The following is a 16777-nucleotide window of genomic DNA, read 5'->3' as shown; positions in this document are numbered from 1 at the left end:
ACCAGCCCTTTCACAGAGACTGTGGGTGGCTCTGAAAAGAGCCTTTGGTTTATGAGATGACATTTTGGCCGCTTTACTTTTTCTGGGAGCTCTTGAGTGCTGGTTTTCTTGGGCAGCAGCACAGCCTGGATATTAGGCAGCACCCCGCCCTGAGCGATAGTCACCCCTCCCAGCAGCTTGTTGAGCTCCTCGTCGTTGCAAACGGCCAGCTGCAGGTGTCTGGGGATGATGCGGGTCTTCTTGTTGTCCCGGGCAGCGTTACCGGCCAGCTCGAGGATTTCAGCGGTCAGATACTCGAGCACACAAGCCAGATATACCGGGGCTCCGGCACTCACACGCTCAGCATAGTTGCCCTTTCTCAGGAGCCTGTGAACACGGCCCACCGGCAACTGCAGTCCAGCCCCGGAGGAGTGAGACTTGGCCTTGGCCCGAGCTTTCCCGCTGGTCTTTCCTCTTCCAGACATTTCCACAATCTCACAAATACTTTCACAAAGAATGAATAATTTCCTTAGCATTTATAATAACCAGCAAGCGGTCAGGATGGCCGAGCGGTCTAAGGCGCTGCGTTTAGGTCGCACTCTCCATTGGAGGCGTGGGTTCGAATCTCACTTTTGACACCTTGTGTTTTGACTGCACTGGAGGCGTTTGGGAGCAGCGGTGAAGAGCAAAGAGAGAACAGGAAAGAACATGGACAAGCAAAATAACAATGGACCCAAAGATGTTGCATCAAAACATTAGAGTAAGAGGCAACTGAGCAAACAGCAGGGCACAGAAAAGATCAAAAATGTAACCTTTGTATCGGGGTGGAAGATGTTGCCAATATCCTGAATGAATACATTACTGTCTTCTCAAATGAGGGGGTGATGCAGATGTTGTTATGAAGGAGGAGTGTGAAGTATTGGACGTGATAACTTAAGGAGAGAGGAAGTCTTAATGGGATGAGCATCCTTGAATGTGGATAAATCACCAGGACCAGACGAAATGTACCCCAGGCTGTTGAATGAAGCCAGGGAAGAAATAGTGGAAGGTCTGACCATCGTTTTCCAGAGGATTGGAGGTCTTGTAACGTTGCAATAAAAGCAAAATACGAGGCAGATCAAGCATGGCTGAGCCTTTCGAGTAGAGAAACAGGGCTGAATTCCCTGAACCAGTGCTACAGCTTTCAGAATAGAAGGAGCCTAGACAAACCTGATGGGTTCCACTTAAACAAAAGAGCTGGAGGTGTTGACAGTCAGAACAGATAAAATGTGGAGGAGTGTTTGAAGCAGATTCTGTGTGGTTACTGTCGTTGTACTATGGCGTTATTTCAAGGAGGTGATTCTGAATGTAATGGATCAACGTGGACCCACCCAAGGCAAAGGTCACTGAAAGTGGCAACGCAGGTGGATAAGGTAGTCAAGAAGGCATACGGCATGCTTGCCTTCATCGGTCGGGGTATAGAGTATAAAAATTGGCAAGTCGTGTTGCAGCTGTACAGAACCTTAGTTAGGCCACACTTAGAATATTGCGTGCAATTCTGGTCGCCACACTAACAGAAGGACGTGAAGGCTTTGGAGAGGGTACAGAGGAGGTTTACCAGGATGTTGCCTGGTCTGGAGGGCACTAGCTATGAGGAGAGGTTGGAAAAACTCAGATTGTTTTCACTGGAACGACGGAGGTGGAAGGGCGACATGATAGAGATTTACAAAGTTATGAGCGGCATGGACAGAGTGGATAGTCAGAAGCTTTTTCCCAGGGTGGAAGAGTCAGTTACTAGGGGACATAGGTTTCAGGTGCGAGGGGCAATGTTTAGAGGGGATGTGCGAGGCAAGTTTTTTACACAGAGGGTGGTGAGTGCCTGGAACTTGCTGCCAGAGAAGGTGGTGGAAGCATATACGATAGCGACGTTTAAGAGACATCTTGACAAATACATGAATAGGAAGGGAATAGAGGGATATAGGCCACGGAAGTGCAGAAGGTGTTAGTTTAGGCAGGCATCAAGATCGGCGCAGGCTTGGAGGGCCGAATGGCCTGTTCCTGTGCTGTACTGTTCTTTGTTCTTTGTTGTAAGCTTCCCTGTGGTCCAGCCTGGTTGAATGGAACTGAAGCAAACAAATCATTCAGAAGAGGAAAAGATGTATAAGGTCATGAAAGCACAGAATTCAGATGGATGCAATACCAGATGGTATGGCAAGAGTGTAAAACAGCAACAGACTGGTGAATAAAACTTTCCCATTGAATAAGACAAGAGAAGAGAAGGGTAATAATAGTGTCAGAGGTGAGTTGTGACACTATTCACATTCCACCTTGATCTGAATAGGACTGTTGAAGGGAGTGATTGAGAAGAATAGAGGAGAAATGAAAAGAAAGGAGAAATAAACAAAAGGTCTTTTGATTTTAGAATGCTTGTTTTTGGAAATGACAGACTGTAAAGTGTGTGTGTCAGAAGATATAGAGCGAAGTTGGGTGTGACAAGATCACAGGAAAGTTGTGCCCTGAGACAAGGTGCGTATTGACAGGAAAGCTGCTTTCTTTTGCACAATATGTAATTTATTCATAAAATTTGTGCAATTACATTGCAAAGCAGTTCAATTTTAATATTACATAAGGTACAATACAGATCAGTTTCTTTCAATAAAGTACATGAGGTATCTCACTATCCCTGCCTGCACAGGTTATATTTACAGTATTTACATTACACATCCAACATTCTCTGGTGCAAACAGCCCGAGGGGTTTTACACAGGTTCCAGCCTCTCGCTGCACTAGGGCCTTAGACTGTCCCTTTTCTATTGAGACTCCATGGTGGCTTCCCCAAGCTTTAATGCCGTCCCACAGCACATAGTCTTGGATGTTGCAATGTGCCAGTCTGCAACACTCGGTCATGGACAGCTCTTTGCACTGGAATACCTGTCCCACGGCCGGGCTCGTTCTCAATAGAGATCATTTCAAATGAACATTTCCTAAATATGTGCTTTCTCTCTCGCAATAAGAGAACAGGATGTCTCGCAGATTCAGTGTGAAACAAGAACACTGCCGGGTAAAGGCCGCTTTCCAACTCCAATCTTAACACAGGAGATTCCCCAAACAGCTGCAGTAAGGTGCTGTAAACTGCTGGAAGCGGATGTGTGTGGAAATGGTGATGTTACTGAGGAGGTTTCTTAGTATAGAATGGACTGTGTTTAGGTGAGAATATTACTGAGTGTTAATTGTAGCGGGACCATATTTAAAAACTCTGGCTTTCTGGAAAGCCTTGACTATGAAGGTCGAGTCTGGAAGAGTTTGCGTGGAGAGCTGGGTTTCGGTTCTACTGTTAATAAAGGGTTTGAAATTGGCAACCCGGAGGAAACTGGAAGTGGAGCTGAAAGATGAGGGGCCGTTCTCTCTCTGTCTGTCACTCTGGGTGTCTCCTTCATTCTCGCTCTCTGTTTAATCTTCACTCTTGTCTCCTCCCCTCCCTGCTCTCACTCTGCCTTTCTCAGCCAGGTCCGGGCGGCCTGTAAAAAAAAGGAAGCTGACGGAATCAGTCTCTTTTATTGTGCACTGATTTGAGGCAAGAATTATCATGGCGGCTGTGGTGGGGAAGAGACGGTCGCCCACCTCCTCCTGGAATGTGTCTTTGCAAAGCTGGTGTGGAAAGAGATGCAGTGGTTTTTGTCGAGGTTCATCCCAAGCAGCTCGATAACACAGGAGTCTGTGCTCCACGGGCTGTTCCCAGGGACGCACACCAAGATAAACATCAACTGCTGCTGGAGGACTATCAAATCGGTGAAAGACGCCCTTTAGTCTGCCCGAAACTTGCTGGTCTTCCAGCGCAAACAGTTGTCCACCACCGAATGTCGCAGACTGGCACATTCCAAGGTCCAGGACAACGTGGTCAGGGACGCACTTAAGCTTGGGGCAGCCGCAGCAAAGGCTCAATGGGGAAAGGCCACTGTGTAAGGTCCCCCCACCAAGCTGAGCGGAGGGGCTGGATCCATGGGAAACCCCTCGAACCGTCTCGGGAAAGTTTTGTGTGCTGTAAATGTAGAAATGTATATGGCATGACAATGAAATGGAAGAGTTGTGAGGCAACTCGTGATTATATGGAAGGAAACTGATCACCTTTGCACTGTTTGTATTTTTTGACTTGATGCTGTTTTAAACTGTTTGGGAATGTAATTTCTACAGATTTTTATGAATAAAGTATATTTTGGAAATTTAAATAAAAAGTCTGGCAGTATACCAGAGTATGGTCCATGAGGAAAGGCATCATCACCCTCATCTACAAGCGGAAGGGGGAGGGGGCAGAAATCAGAAATTGGCGGATCATCTCATTGCTTAACATCGACTACATGATTCTGTCAAAAGTCATTGCCAGTCGAGTCAAATCTACTCTGGAGTTGGTGATTGACCCTGATCAGACCTGTACTATACCAGGCAGGAAGATCTCTGATAGTCTTGCGCTACTCAGGGATACGATCACCTATGTATGGGACAGGAGGGGGACACCTGCCTCATCAGCCTGGACCAGGAGAAGGCTTTTGACAGGATATCGCACACCTACATGATGGACGTACTTTCCAAAATGGGGTTTGGGGAGGGAATCTGCAATTGGATCAAACTGGTCTACACAAATATCAGGAGCGCAGTCTCAATCAATGGGTGGGAATCAGAAAGATTCTCAATCCAATCTGGAGTCAGGCAGGGCTGTCCTCTCTCCCCTGTCTTCTTTGTTTGCTGTATTGAACCCTTTTCTGAGTCTATTAGGAAGAATGCGAGTATCAGAAGGGTAACAATCCCAGGCAGTGGAGGCACTCAGGTTAAAACCTCCCTGTACATGAATGACGTCGCCGTTTTCTGCTTGAATCCGCTGCCTGTGCGCAGACTGATGAGCATCTGTGACCAGCTCGAACTGGCCTCGGGAGCCAATGTTAAACACAGCAAGAGCGAGGCCATGTTCTGTGGGAACTCAGCTGACCGATCCTTTGTCCCCTTCACCATTAGGTCAGACAACCTGAAGGTGCTGGGGTATGATTTGGAAGGGCCGGGGCGTGCACCAAAACCTGGGAGGAATGAGTAGCCAGGGTACAACATAAGCTGAACATGTGGGAGCAGCGATCTCTCTCTATTGTGTCAGGTTACTGTACGTGGTGCAGGTCTGGCCCATACTGCACTCCTGCACTGTGGTGATCACCTGAGCCATTTTACGCTTCATCTGGGGATCCAAAATGGACCAGGTCCCGAGGGACACGATGTTCAAACCTCTGGAGAAAGGCGGGAAAAATGTACCCAACATCGCCCTCATCCTGATGGCTACCTTTGTGTGTGGCTGTATCAAGCTGTGTGTAGACCTCCAGTATACAAACTCCAAGTGTCACTCCGTGCTGAGGTTCTATCTGTCCCCAGTGTTGCGAAGGATGGGCCTGGTCGCATTGCCGTGGAACGCTCCATCCAGTTGGACTGTGCTGTAACACCTATCCTTCATGGAAAAGTTTCTGTGGAAAAACGCCTTTGACCACCAATCCATCAGGCACTGGTCTGCACGGAATGTTCTCAAGGCCCGACGGGAAAAGAAGATGGTGGATCCTGTCGGATGGTTCCCCGAGCAGACTTCCAAAGTCATTTGGCGGAATGCCCCATCACCAGAACTTTCAAACAAGCACCAAGATGTAGCTTGGCTGATGGTGAGAAGAGTCCTCCTCGTCAGATCCTTCCTGCACGCCCGAAGTCTCACCCCCTCTGCACAATGCCCTCGAGGTGGCTGTGATGGGGAAGAGACGGTTGCCCACCTCTTTCTGGAATGTGTCTTTGCAAAGCAGGTGTGGAAAGAGATGCAATGGTTTTTGTCGAGGTTCATCTCAAGCAGCTCTGTAGCACAGGGGTCTGTGCTCTACGGGCTGTTCCCAGGGACGCACACCGAGATAAACATCAACTGCTGCTGGAAGACTATCAATTCGTTGAAAGATGCTCTTTGCTCTGCCTGAAACTTGCTGGTCTTCCAGCGCAAAGAGTTGTCCACCACCGAATGTTGCAGACTGGCACATTCCAAGGTCCAGGACTACGTGCTGAGGGACGCACTAAAGCATGGGGCAGCTGCAGCAAAGGCTCAATGGGGAAAGACCACTGTGTAAGGTCCCCCCACCATAGTGAACTGAGGGGCAGGATCCATGGGAAACCCCTCGAACTGTAGCCAGAAATTTTTGGTTGCTGTAAAATGTACATGGCATGAGAAATGAAATGGAAGGGTTGTGAGGCAACTCACGCCTGTATTGAAGGAAACTGATCTCCTTTCCACTCTTTGTATTGTTTGACTTGGTGCTTTTTGGAACTGTTTTGTAATGTATTTTTTACAGATTTTTATGAATAAAGTATATTTTGGAAGTTAATAAAAGAAAGTCTGGCAGAGGTAAAGGAGGGAAAGTACTAGGCAAAGGCGGAGCAAAGCGGCACCGCAAAGTGCTTCCTGATAATATCCAGGTCATCACCAAACCAGCAATCCGCCGCCTGGCTCGCCGTGGCGGGGTCAAGCGGATCTCGGGTTTGATCTGTGAGGAGACTCGCGGGGTGTTGAAGGTTTTCCTGGAGAATGTGATCAGGGATACGGTCACCGACACTGAGCACGCCAAGCGCAAGACGGTCACTGCCATGGATGTGGTGTTCGCTCTGAAACGGCAGGGCCGCACAACTCGACCTTTTCCAGCAAACACACAACAAAGGCTCTTCGAAGAGCCACCCACCGTCTCACAGAGAGAGCAGTGAGCTGGAAACGGGAGATGGGATAGGCTGTTCAGAACTGACTGGAATAAGTCTGTGCTGTGTTCGGGTAGAAAACTGGAATCCTCGAAATTGACATTTCAGTTGCAGCAAGGATGTGCAGTGGATTTGATTTTCTAAACGGGCTGTGTAAACAGTGCCCGAGACTCTACAGTTAGTTATTTCCCCAGTCGACACATGCCCTCAGTGAAAAGCCACATCACTCCTCCAGAATCACTCATTGTTTTCATAGAATTTCAAAATGATTTCGCTGCAATGAGAGAATCCGGGAGTTTTGCAGCAGCCGTTAAATCGGTCACTGGAACCAGACCCACTTGTGATGTTATTTCCCCCGAGACGGTGTTTCCTGCACTGAAACTGACAGGGTTTGTGAAACTGATCAGTTTCAGCTCAATCATTCAGGGACCTGGAATTCCCGCAGTTTGAGCCCGCGCTCACTTCTGATTGGTCACCCTCTTCCCATTCGCATTTCTTAACCAATCGCAGAGCCTCGAATTAGGGAGAATGCAGCAAATCATTGGCTTAAATTGTCGAAATTGGCAGAACGTTTGAATTCGAATTTGAGTGTCGGCAAAAAGCGAATTACTGGAAAATCTATTGAAAGTTGTTCGTAAAATATTTTCCACCAACCTTTAAAAACCTTTCTTTATTCCGCTATTATCGCCACAAATTCCTGGCGCTATTTTACGCACTGCTTTAACCTGTCGTTTTTCCCCCACTTCTTATCTGCAACCGGCGGTAAAAGACTCCATTCAGCAATCCTTCAGGGACCAAAAACTCAAACTCGGTGTGGAAAGGAATAAATTAGACTCTTGGTAATTCCCCTTCACACAGGGATCAGGGGGACAGTGAGAAGCCACTGAAATAGTTGCTCATAAACATTTTAATTAGTTCCTATTCTGTTCTGTTACTGACATGCTGGAATCAGACAGTAATCAGCCCTTTCAGAGACTGTGGGTGGCTCTGAAAAGAGTATTTGGTTTATTAGATGACATTTTGTCTGCTTTACTTTTTCTGGGAGCTCTGAGCGCTGGTTTTCTTGGGTAGCACCCCTCCCTGAGCGATGGTCACCCCTCCCAGCAGCTTGTTGAGCTCCTCATCGTTGCGGACAGCCAGCTGCAGGTGTCTGGGGATGATGCGGGTCTTCTTGTTGTCCCGGCCGCGTTACCGGCCAGCTCGAGGATTTCAGCGGTCAGATACTCGAGCACAGCAGCCAGATCGACCGGGGCTCCAGCACCCACATGCTCAGCACAGTTGCCTTTTCTCAGGAGCCTGTGAACACGGCCCACCGGGAACTGCAGTCCAGCCCGGGAGGAGCGAGACTTGGCCTTGGCCCGAGCTTTCCCGCCGGTCTTTCCTCCAGACATTTCCACAATCTCACAAATACTTTCACAAATGGATAATTTCCGTAGCATTTACTTTACTTAAAGACTGAGAACTCTCCTCAATGGTCGGTACTTAATTCCATTGGCCTATATTCTTCCCCAGTCATGTGACCAACAGAAGAGGGCGGGATTTACCCGCCACGACATCAGAAGCAGAGAATTTGTTAATTTCAAAAAGACCGCCAATTTCATTGCCGGAAAGGAGCGGATTAAAATAAATGTCATCCTTAGTCAAAGATTTAAAATCCCATCTCTTGATTTTGTTTTATTCAACTTGGAAAATGTTATTCAAACTGTGACTCATTCTACAATCGCTTTCAAACTGTCCCGGGTGGGGACTGCATTGGCCTGAAGTGAAATACTCAGTTTAGTTTTCAATCAGAGCCCAGTGTCCTTCTCTGAAAAGAGGAAGCCGGATCAAGTCCTCAAACGGCCCTTAACTTGCTCTGTAATAATCCCATCCCAGGCTGTTACACTGCGGAGAGTTGCTGTTAATAAAATGATTAATCAGTGAAGGGATTAAGGTCTAATCCTTACCGTTGAAATCAGCTGTTAATGTGGTCATTCAGGGGCTGTGAAAAACCTGAATAAGAGCAGCTTTAAGCAAAAAAAGTGAAGGCGGGTGATCAGATTATGGGTTCGTGTTCGGTTAATAACAGGAGATACAAACACAGCAGTGGGATTGTTATTATGTTATACATTGTCTGAAAGTGATTTCATCGAGATGTCGGATGCAGCTTTTTCAGAGATTGTTGGTGGCTCTTAAAAGAGCCGTTGTGTTTGGGATGTTATTCAGTCCATTGTGCAGTTTTACTTGGAGCTGGTGTACTTGGTCACCGCCTTTGTCCCTTGCTTGGCCAGCTCCCCGGGCAGCAGCAGGCGCACGGCGGTCTGGATCTCCCGGGAGCTGATGGTGCTGCGCTTGTTGCAATGGGCCAGGCGTGAAGCCTCACCCGCGATGCGCTCGAAAATATCGTTCACAAACGAGTTCATGATGCTCATGGCCTTGGAGGAGATGCCGGTGTCGGGGTGAACCTACTTCATCACTTTGCAGATGTAGATGGAGTAACTCTCCTTCCTCCGCTTCTTGCCGCCCTTTGTTGACGGTTTATTTAAGGTTTTCTTGGCGCCCTTCTTAGGAGCTGCTTTCTTCTCTTTTTTTTATTTCCAAAATATACTTTATTCATAAAAATCTGTAAAAAATACATTGCCAAACAGTTTCAAACAGCACCAAAAAATACAAACATTGCAAGGGAGATCAGTTTCCTTCAATACAATCATGAGTTGCTTCACAACCCTTCCATTTCACATTTGTCATGCCAATTACATTTTTACATTTACAGCAAATGAAAATTTTCCCCATACAGTTCGAGGGGTTTCCCAGGGGTCCAGCCCCTCAGTTCAGCTTGGTGGGGGGAGCTTACCATTTTCAGTTTCAGATACAGAAATAAACCAAACCCCTTCCGAGTGCGGATTAAATAGACAATCCCACAGCTCTCTGCTAATGAGGGATGGGAGAAAGTAAAGATTGTGATTGGGTGATTGGCAGTGATGTCACAATAGTTTTATATCTGCAACCAATCACAAACTCTCTCACTGCATTCAGGAATTACATTTCCCAAAGACTCTCTCCAACCCCAGTTTCTATTGAAAAATCCACCGGGAAATGACGCCTGGCTGCGAGGGTCTCTTATTCTCAGCAGCTTCTCACATTCCGGCCTCTAAGTTGAGCGGAAATATTTATTCAGGCAGTTTCAACAGCTCAGAGCCGACACTGGGTTAGAAACCAGAAATGGCAATACGGGTCACAAACAAGGAGTTTGTGCTGAACCTTTATAAATCTCACTGGTTATCGGCCTCAGCCGATAGCATTGTGTCTAATTCTAGGTTCCACATTTTAGCAGGGATATCAAGGCCTGAGAGAGAGTGCAGAGGAGATTGACTAGAATGGTTCAAGAGATGCGTGAAAGGATAGCAAAGCTAGGGTCGTTCTTCTTGGTGCAGAGATGTTAATGTAATATTTAATAGTTGTGTTCTACATTCTAATGGGTTGAAGAGGAACTGTTCCCACTGGCAGAAGGGTCTGTAACCAATGGACACAGAATTGTTAAAAGAATCAGGGGAAGATCAGGTGATATTTTAACACGCGTTCTGATGATCAGAAATGTACTGCTTGAAAAGGGAGGTGAAAACAGATTCAATAATAACTTTCCTGAGGGAATTGGATCATTACTTGATGGGGAAATTACAGGGCAATGTGAAAATGACAGGGAGGTGGGCCTGATTGGATAGATCTTTCAAAGAGCAGCACAATTGTTCAAATTAACTCTTTCTGTGTTGCAAACATTGTGATTATTGCTGTTCAGAAACATCCTGACACATCCTGAAACATCATGTCGCCTTTCAGTTCACCAGTTTTAAACACCTGGAACTGAGCTGAGTATTTTATTGGCTGTGATTATAGCATCAGAGACCAAAAGACAGCGGCCCAGTCCCAAAGTCCACAGAAAGACTCAATGTATTGCTCCATGTGAGCGATGCTGTTAGAGCAGTGAGCATAGCTGCCTTCCAAACAGCTGGAACAAAAACAGAAAATGCCGGAAATACTCAGCAGGTCAGGCAGCATCTGTGGAGAGAGAACAGAGTTAATGTTTCAGGTCAATGACCTTCCAAGCAGCTGTGCCCTGGTTTGATTCCCAGACATTACAGTTTGGCGTTCCTTAAATTCCTCAGATGAGAAACTGAAAGACAGGAACTGAGTTGGGTGCTGTCTCAAAGGAATTTTGTTTCCCAAAGCAAGAAGTGTATAATTTGAATAAACATATTTCCAACGCTGATTTCCTTCAAATTATAGTTAAATTGAACTCTGATTTTACTCCTTTTTATTGATAATTATTATTTGACCTGAATCATACAGTGGACTCAGAATAGAATTACTCAGATTCATTTTCCCACAGCTATTCCCGTTCCTTAGAAGAAACAATTCCTGGATTCTGGAAGCTGTGGATTAGAGGGTAACAAACATATCCACACTATTCAAGAAAGGAACGAGAGAGAAAGCAAAGAACTAGAGGCCAGTTTGCCTGACATCAGCAATGGGGAATATGCTATAATCTATTATTACAGACATGGTAAATGGTGATGTGGAATATCAGAATATGGTTGGGCAGAGTCAACATGGATTTATTAAAAGGAAATTGTCAATGATAAATTATTAGAATTTGTTGATGTTGTAACTGCCAGGGTAGATAAGGGGAACCAGTGGATGTAGTCTGTTTGGATTTTCAAAAAGTATTCAATAAGTTATCAAACAAGAGGTTATTACACCAATGTAGGTCCCATGCAATTTGGGGATAATATATTAGTATAGATTGAGTAGTAGTTAACAGACAAAAAACAGAGAGTAGGAATAACCGAGTCATTTTCGGCAGGAAAGCTGTAAGTAATTGGATACTGCAAGGATTGGTGCTCGGGACTCAGTTATTTCCATTCTGTATCAATGACTTAGATGAGGTGACCGAATGTAATTTTATCCATGTTTGCCAATGATATAAAGTGAGGTGGCAAAGTAAACTGTGAGGAGGATGCGAACGGGGAGAAAAGTGATTTAGACAGACTAAGTATGTGGGCAAGAATGTCAGAGATGGAATATAATGGGGAGAAGTGTAAAGTTACACACTTTGGCAGGAAAACAGCAAAACAGAACATTTTTGAAATTAGTGAGAGACTGGGAAATGTTTACATTCAGAGGGACCCGAGTGTCCTTGTCCAGGAATCACAGAAAGTTAACGTGCAGGTACTCAACCAATTAGGAAAGCAAATGATATGTTTGTCTTTATTGCAAAGAGATTAGAGTATGAGTATTTATTGGCATTATACAGCGTGAGATCACGCTTGGAGTGCTGTGCAGTTTTGGTCCCCTTATCTAAGGAAGGATATACTTTCCTTAGAGGGAGTACAGAGACGTGCCACTAGGCTGCTTCCTAGGATGAGGGGATTGTCCTATGAGAAGAGATTGAATAGACTAGGCCTCTATTCCCCAGAATTCAGAAGAGTGAGAGGTAATCTCACTGGCAGATAAAATGCTCAGTGGCTTGACATGGTAAATGCTGGGAGGATGTTTCCTCTAGCTGGGCAATCTAGAATGAAGGGTTACAGTCTCAGTATAAAGGGCTTGGTCATATTTGACAGAGAAGAGGAGATTTTCTTTTCAGTCAAAGGGTTAAGAATCTTTGGAATTCTCTATCCCAGAGAGCTCTGGATCCTCAATCATTGTGTATATTCAAGAGAGATTGATAGGTTTTTGGATACTAAGGGAATCAAGGGGGCTGTGCCAGTGTGGTAAAATGGAGTTGAGGTAGGAGATCAGCTGTTATCTTATTGAATGGTGGAACTATTTCGATGGGCAGAGTGGCCACTCCTGCTCTTATTTCTTATGTAAACTTTCATTCCCTCCCAGGGATTGTTTTATTCTTCAAAAAGAGAAACAGTGCAGCCGCTAGAAATCTGAATAACAGAAGATTCTGGAAACACTCAGCAGTTCCAGCAGTATCTGTGGAGAGAGGAAGGGAGGAGCAATGTTTCAGGTCTATAGAAGGGTCACAGAACTGGACCATTAACCCGAGCTTCTCTTCTCCACAGTTGTTTCCGGACTGGCTGAGTGTTTTCAGTATTTTAGCTTTTTTTCTTTCTATATGTTATCTCTTTCCCTTTTGACTGTTTGCTGTGAAACTTTCAGCATTGTGCTCAGTTCTTTGTGTCGTTATGTTTTCTTTATTTGAAGTAATGCAAATAGTATCCTGAAAAATCAGACAGCAATACTGCTCAATGTAGTGTAATATATAACAGGGCACATTTACAAATATCAGGTCAATGTAGTAAACATTTTTATTAAGAATTGATTACTTTTATTTTCAGTATAAAAATGTGAAGCAATATGAGTTTATGACACAGTTCATTACCTCACATTACCTGCTTATTAACCCTGACAGACTGTGCCAATTTCTGCTTCTATTTTGCAGTTCTCACTTTCAGCTAGCAAATGTCAGCAATCTGTGATCCAGTGCAGTTTACAGATCAGACAGTCAACACGACATGCAATAATTGTTCAGATTATGTAGGACAGGTGGGATTTAGAAATACTGGGAATGGAGATGAGTTGTTATTACACTGAGTTTTCCCAAAGATTAGATACACCATTGTGGCAAATCAGTCTGTTGTCCTGTACATGAGAATGAGAATCATTCTGTATTTGTGGCTGTCAGTCTCTATTACTGAGTGGGAGTGTGGGATTCATGCTGCATTGGTCAGTCTCTGGTACAAAGTGTGATATTCACTCTGAATGTATAAGGCTCTGGAACTGTTTGTGTGTGTGGAATTCATTCTGTATCTGTCAATCTCTGGTACTATATATGAATGTGGCATATATGTTATAGCTCTCAGTGTCACTGTATGTGTGTGTGGGTTTCATTTGATATCTGTCAGCCTCTGTTTCTGTACACGACTGTCAGATTCATACTGTGCCAAAATGTCCCTGTTGCTGTATGTGACTGTGTGATTCATTCTGTATCTGCCATTCCCTGGTACTATGTGTCAGTATAGACTCATTCTGTATCCCAGTCACATGCACTATATTTAAGAGTGCGATTAATTCTGGACCTTTAAGTCACTGATATTATGTGTAAGTGTTGGATTTCTGTTGGATCTCTCAGTTATTGTTTCTGTTGTGAATTTGGGATGAACATAACATCTGTCAGTCTCTGGTACTGCCTGTGAGTGTGTGTTTTGTTCAATATCTGTCAGTCTCAGGTACTGTCCGCGTGTGTACTTTTTGTTCAATATTTTCAGTTTCTGGTACTGCCTGTGAGTGTGGGTTATGTTCAATGTCTGTCAGTCTCTGGCACTGCCTGTGAGTGTAGGTTATGTTCAGTATCTGTCAGTCTCTGGTACTGCCTGTGAGTGTGGGTTTTGTTCAGTATCTGTCAGTCTCTGGTACTGCCTGTGAGTGTAGGTTATGTTCAATGTCTGTCAGTCTCTGGCACTGCCTGTGAGTGTAGGTTATGTTCAGTATCTGTCAGTCTCTGGTATTGCCTGTGAGTGTGGGTTTTGTTCAGTATCTGTCAGTCTCTGGTACTTCCTGTGAGTGTGGGTTTTGTTCAGTATCTGTCAGTCTCTGGTACTTCCTGTGAGTGTGGGTTTTGTTCAGTATCTGTCAGTCTCTGGTACTGCCTGTGAGTGTAGGTTATGTTCAGTATCTGTCAGTCTCTGGTACTGCCTGTGAGTGTAGGTTATGTTCAGTATCTGTCAGTCTCTGGTACTGCCTGTGAGTGTGGGTTTTGTTCAGTATCTGTCAGTCTCTGGTACTGCCTGTGAGTGTAGGTTATGTTCAGTATCTGTCAGTCTCTGGTACTGCCTGTGAGTGTGGGTTTTGTTCAGTATCTGTCAGTCTCTGGTACTTCCTGTGAGTGTGAGTTTTGTTCAGCATCTGTCAGTCTCTGGTACTTCCTGTGAGTGTAGGTTATGTTCAGTATCTGTCAGTCTCTGGTATTGCCTGTGAGTGTAGGTTATGTTCAGTATCTGTCAGTCTCTGGTATTGCCTGTGAGTGTGGGTTTTGTTCAGTATCTGTCAGTCTCTGGTACTGCCTGTGAGTGTAGGTTATGTTCAGTATCTGTCAGTCTCTGGTATTGCCTGTGAGTGTGGGTTTTGTTCAGTATCTGTCAGTCTCTGGTACTTCCTGTGAGTGTGGGTTTTGTTCAGCATCTGTCAGTCTCTGGTACTTCCTGTGAGTGTGGGTTTTGTTCAGTATCTGTCAGTCACTGGTACTGCCTGTGTGTGGGATGCATTCAGTAGCCATTAATCTCTGGGTTAGTTTGTCATTCTGGATTCACTCTACACAGAATTACATAGTATTTACAGCACAGTGACAGGCTTTTCTGCCCAAGTGCTGGTAGTTCCAATGAGGTTACTCCAACCCTACTTCATCTAATCCTATCAGCAAATCTCTCAAATTGTTTCTGCCTCATTTCATCATTTAGCTTGACGTTAAATGTAACAATGTTCAGCAGCTCAAGTGCTGTCAAAGCAGGGTAAAGAAGTTTCCCCTGAGTTATTTATTTAATTTATTATTGACTATTTCATATCGACAGCTTCGGACTCCACCACAAGTGGGAAACATCTCTACCTCTACCCTCACAAAACCCTTCATATTATTCAATGCTTCTATTAGGTGACCACTCAGAGAAAAGAGCCCAGGCTTGTTCAATAGTATGAACTCCTGTGGAACATATAGTTCGGTTTGCATTTATGGAATAAATACTGTATCTCATTCTGAAACTGTACGTGATTTTAGATTGGCATATAATGTGTAGCTCAGGCTGCAATAAATAACTGAGACAATATCTGTCACTCTAACACTATAGTTTTGTGTAGTGCTATGTTATCTGTCATTCAGTCTGTTCTGATAGAATATATAATGTTACCTTTAAATCTGAGGCAATGGGGGGGTCAGGTACAGGGTCCGGAGGTGCCCAATCGGGGTGGTTGGAGCTTTGAGGGTGGCCCTCCATGGGGAACAGGGTGCCTAATCAGGAGGACTGTGAACTACAGGCCAGTTAGCCTAATATCAGTCCTTGGGAAAATCCAGGAAGTCTGAACAATGCAGAGAAAAGCATTCAAACAAGTCAACATGATTTTCCTGAAGGGAAATCTTGTTTGACAAATTTATGAGAGTTTTTTGAGGATGTAACTAGCAGGGTAAAGGGAAACTAGTCGTATTCCTGGATTTCCAAAAGGCATTCAATAAGGTGCTACATAAAAGGTTAATAGAGAAGATAAGGGACTCATGGAATTGTGGGTAATATATTAGCATGGATAGAGGATTGGTTAATGGACAGGAAGCAAAGAGTGGGTATAAACAGATTGGCAGGCAGTGAATAATGGAGTGTCGCAAGGATAAGTGCTGGGGTCTCAGCTATTTACAATCTAAATTAATGACTTAGATGAAGAGACAGAGAGTAATGTATCTAAGTTTGCTGATGATACAAAGGTAGGTGCAAAGGGAAGCTGTGGGAGGACATAGAGAGGCTGCAAAGAGATATAGACAAGTTCAGTGAGTGGGCAAGAAGATGGTAGATGGAGTATAATGTAGGGAAGTGTGAAGTTCTTCACTTTGGTCATAAGAATAGAAAAGTAGCATATTTGATAAAAGGTGTGAAACTTGTAACTGTTGGTGTTCAAAGAGACTTGAGTGTACTTGTCCAAGGAATACAGAAAGTTAGCATGCAGGTACAACAAGCAATTAGGAAGGCAAATGGCGTGTTGGCCTTTATTGCGCGGGGATTAGAATACAGCAATAAAGAAGTGAGTTACAATTGTACAGGATTTCGGTGAGACCACATCTGGAATGCAGTGTGAAGTTTGAGTCTGCACACTGAAGAAAGGATATATGTGCATTGGAGGCGGTGCAGCAAATGTTCACTAAATTAGTCCCTGGGATGAGGGGATTGTCCTATGATGAGAGGCTGAGTAAACTGGGCCTATACTCTGGAGTTTAGAAGAATGAGAGGTGATCTCATTGAAACATACATAATTCCGAAGGGGCTGGATAGGGGAGACACTGAGAGATTGTTTCTGCTGGTCAGAGAATCTAAAACATGGGG

At 44.7% G+C, this 16777-nt stretch overlaps 1 non-coding gene across 1 annotated transcript; it reads left to right on the top strand.

Moving 5' to 3' along the window:
• Positions 1–534: 534 nt before the first annotated feature.
• Positions 535–617, top strand: trnal-uag (transfer RNA leucine (anticodon UAG)). The gene has a single exon. It is a non-coding gene; the product is annotated as a tRNA-Leu (tRNA).
• Positions 618–16777: the final 16160 nt, after the last annotated feature.

The sequence above is a fragment of the Heterodontus francisci genome, unplaced genomic scaffold, assembly GCF_036365525.1.
Source record: "Heterodontus francisci isolate sHetFra1 unplaced genomic scaffold, sHetFra1.hap1 HAP1_SCAFFOLD_52, whole genome shotgun sequence".
NCBI lineage: Eukaryota > Metazoa > Chordata > Chondrichthyes > Heterodontiformes > Heterodontidae > Heterodontus > Heterodontus francisci.
This window is presented reverse-complemented; position numbering and strand designations above follow the sequence as displayed.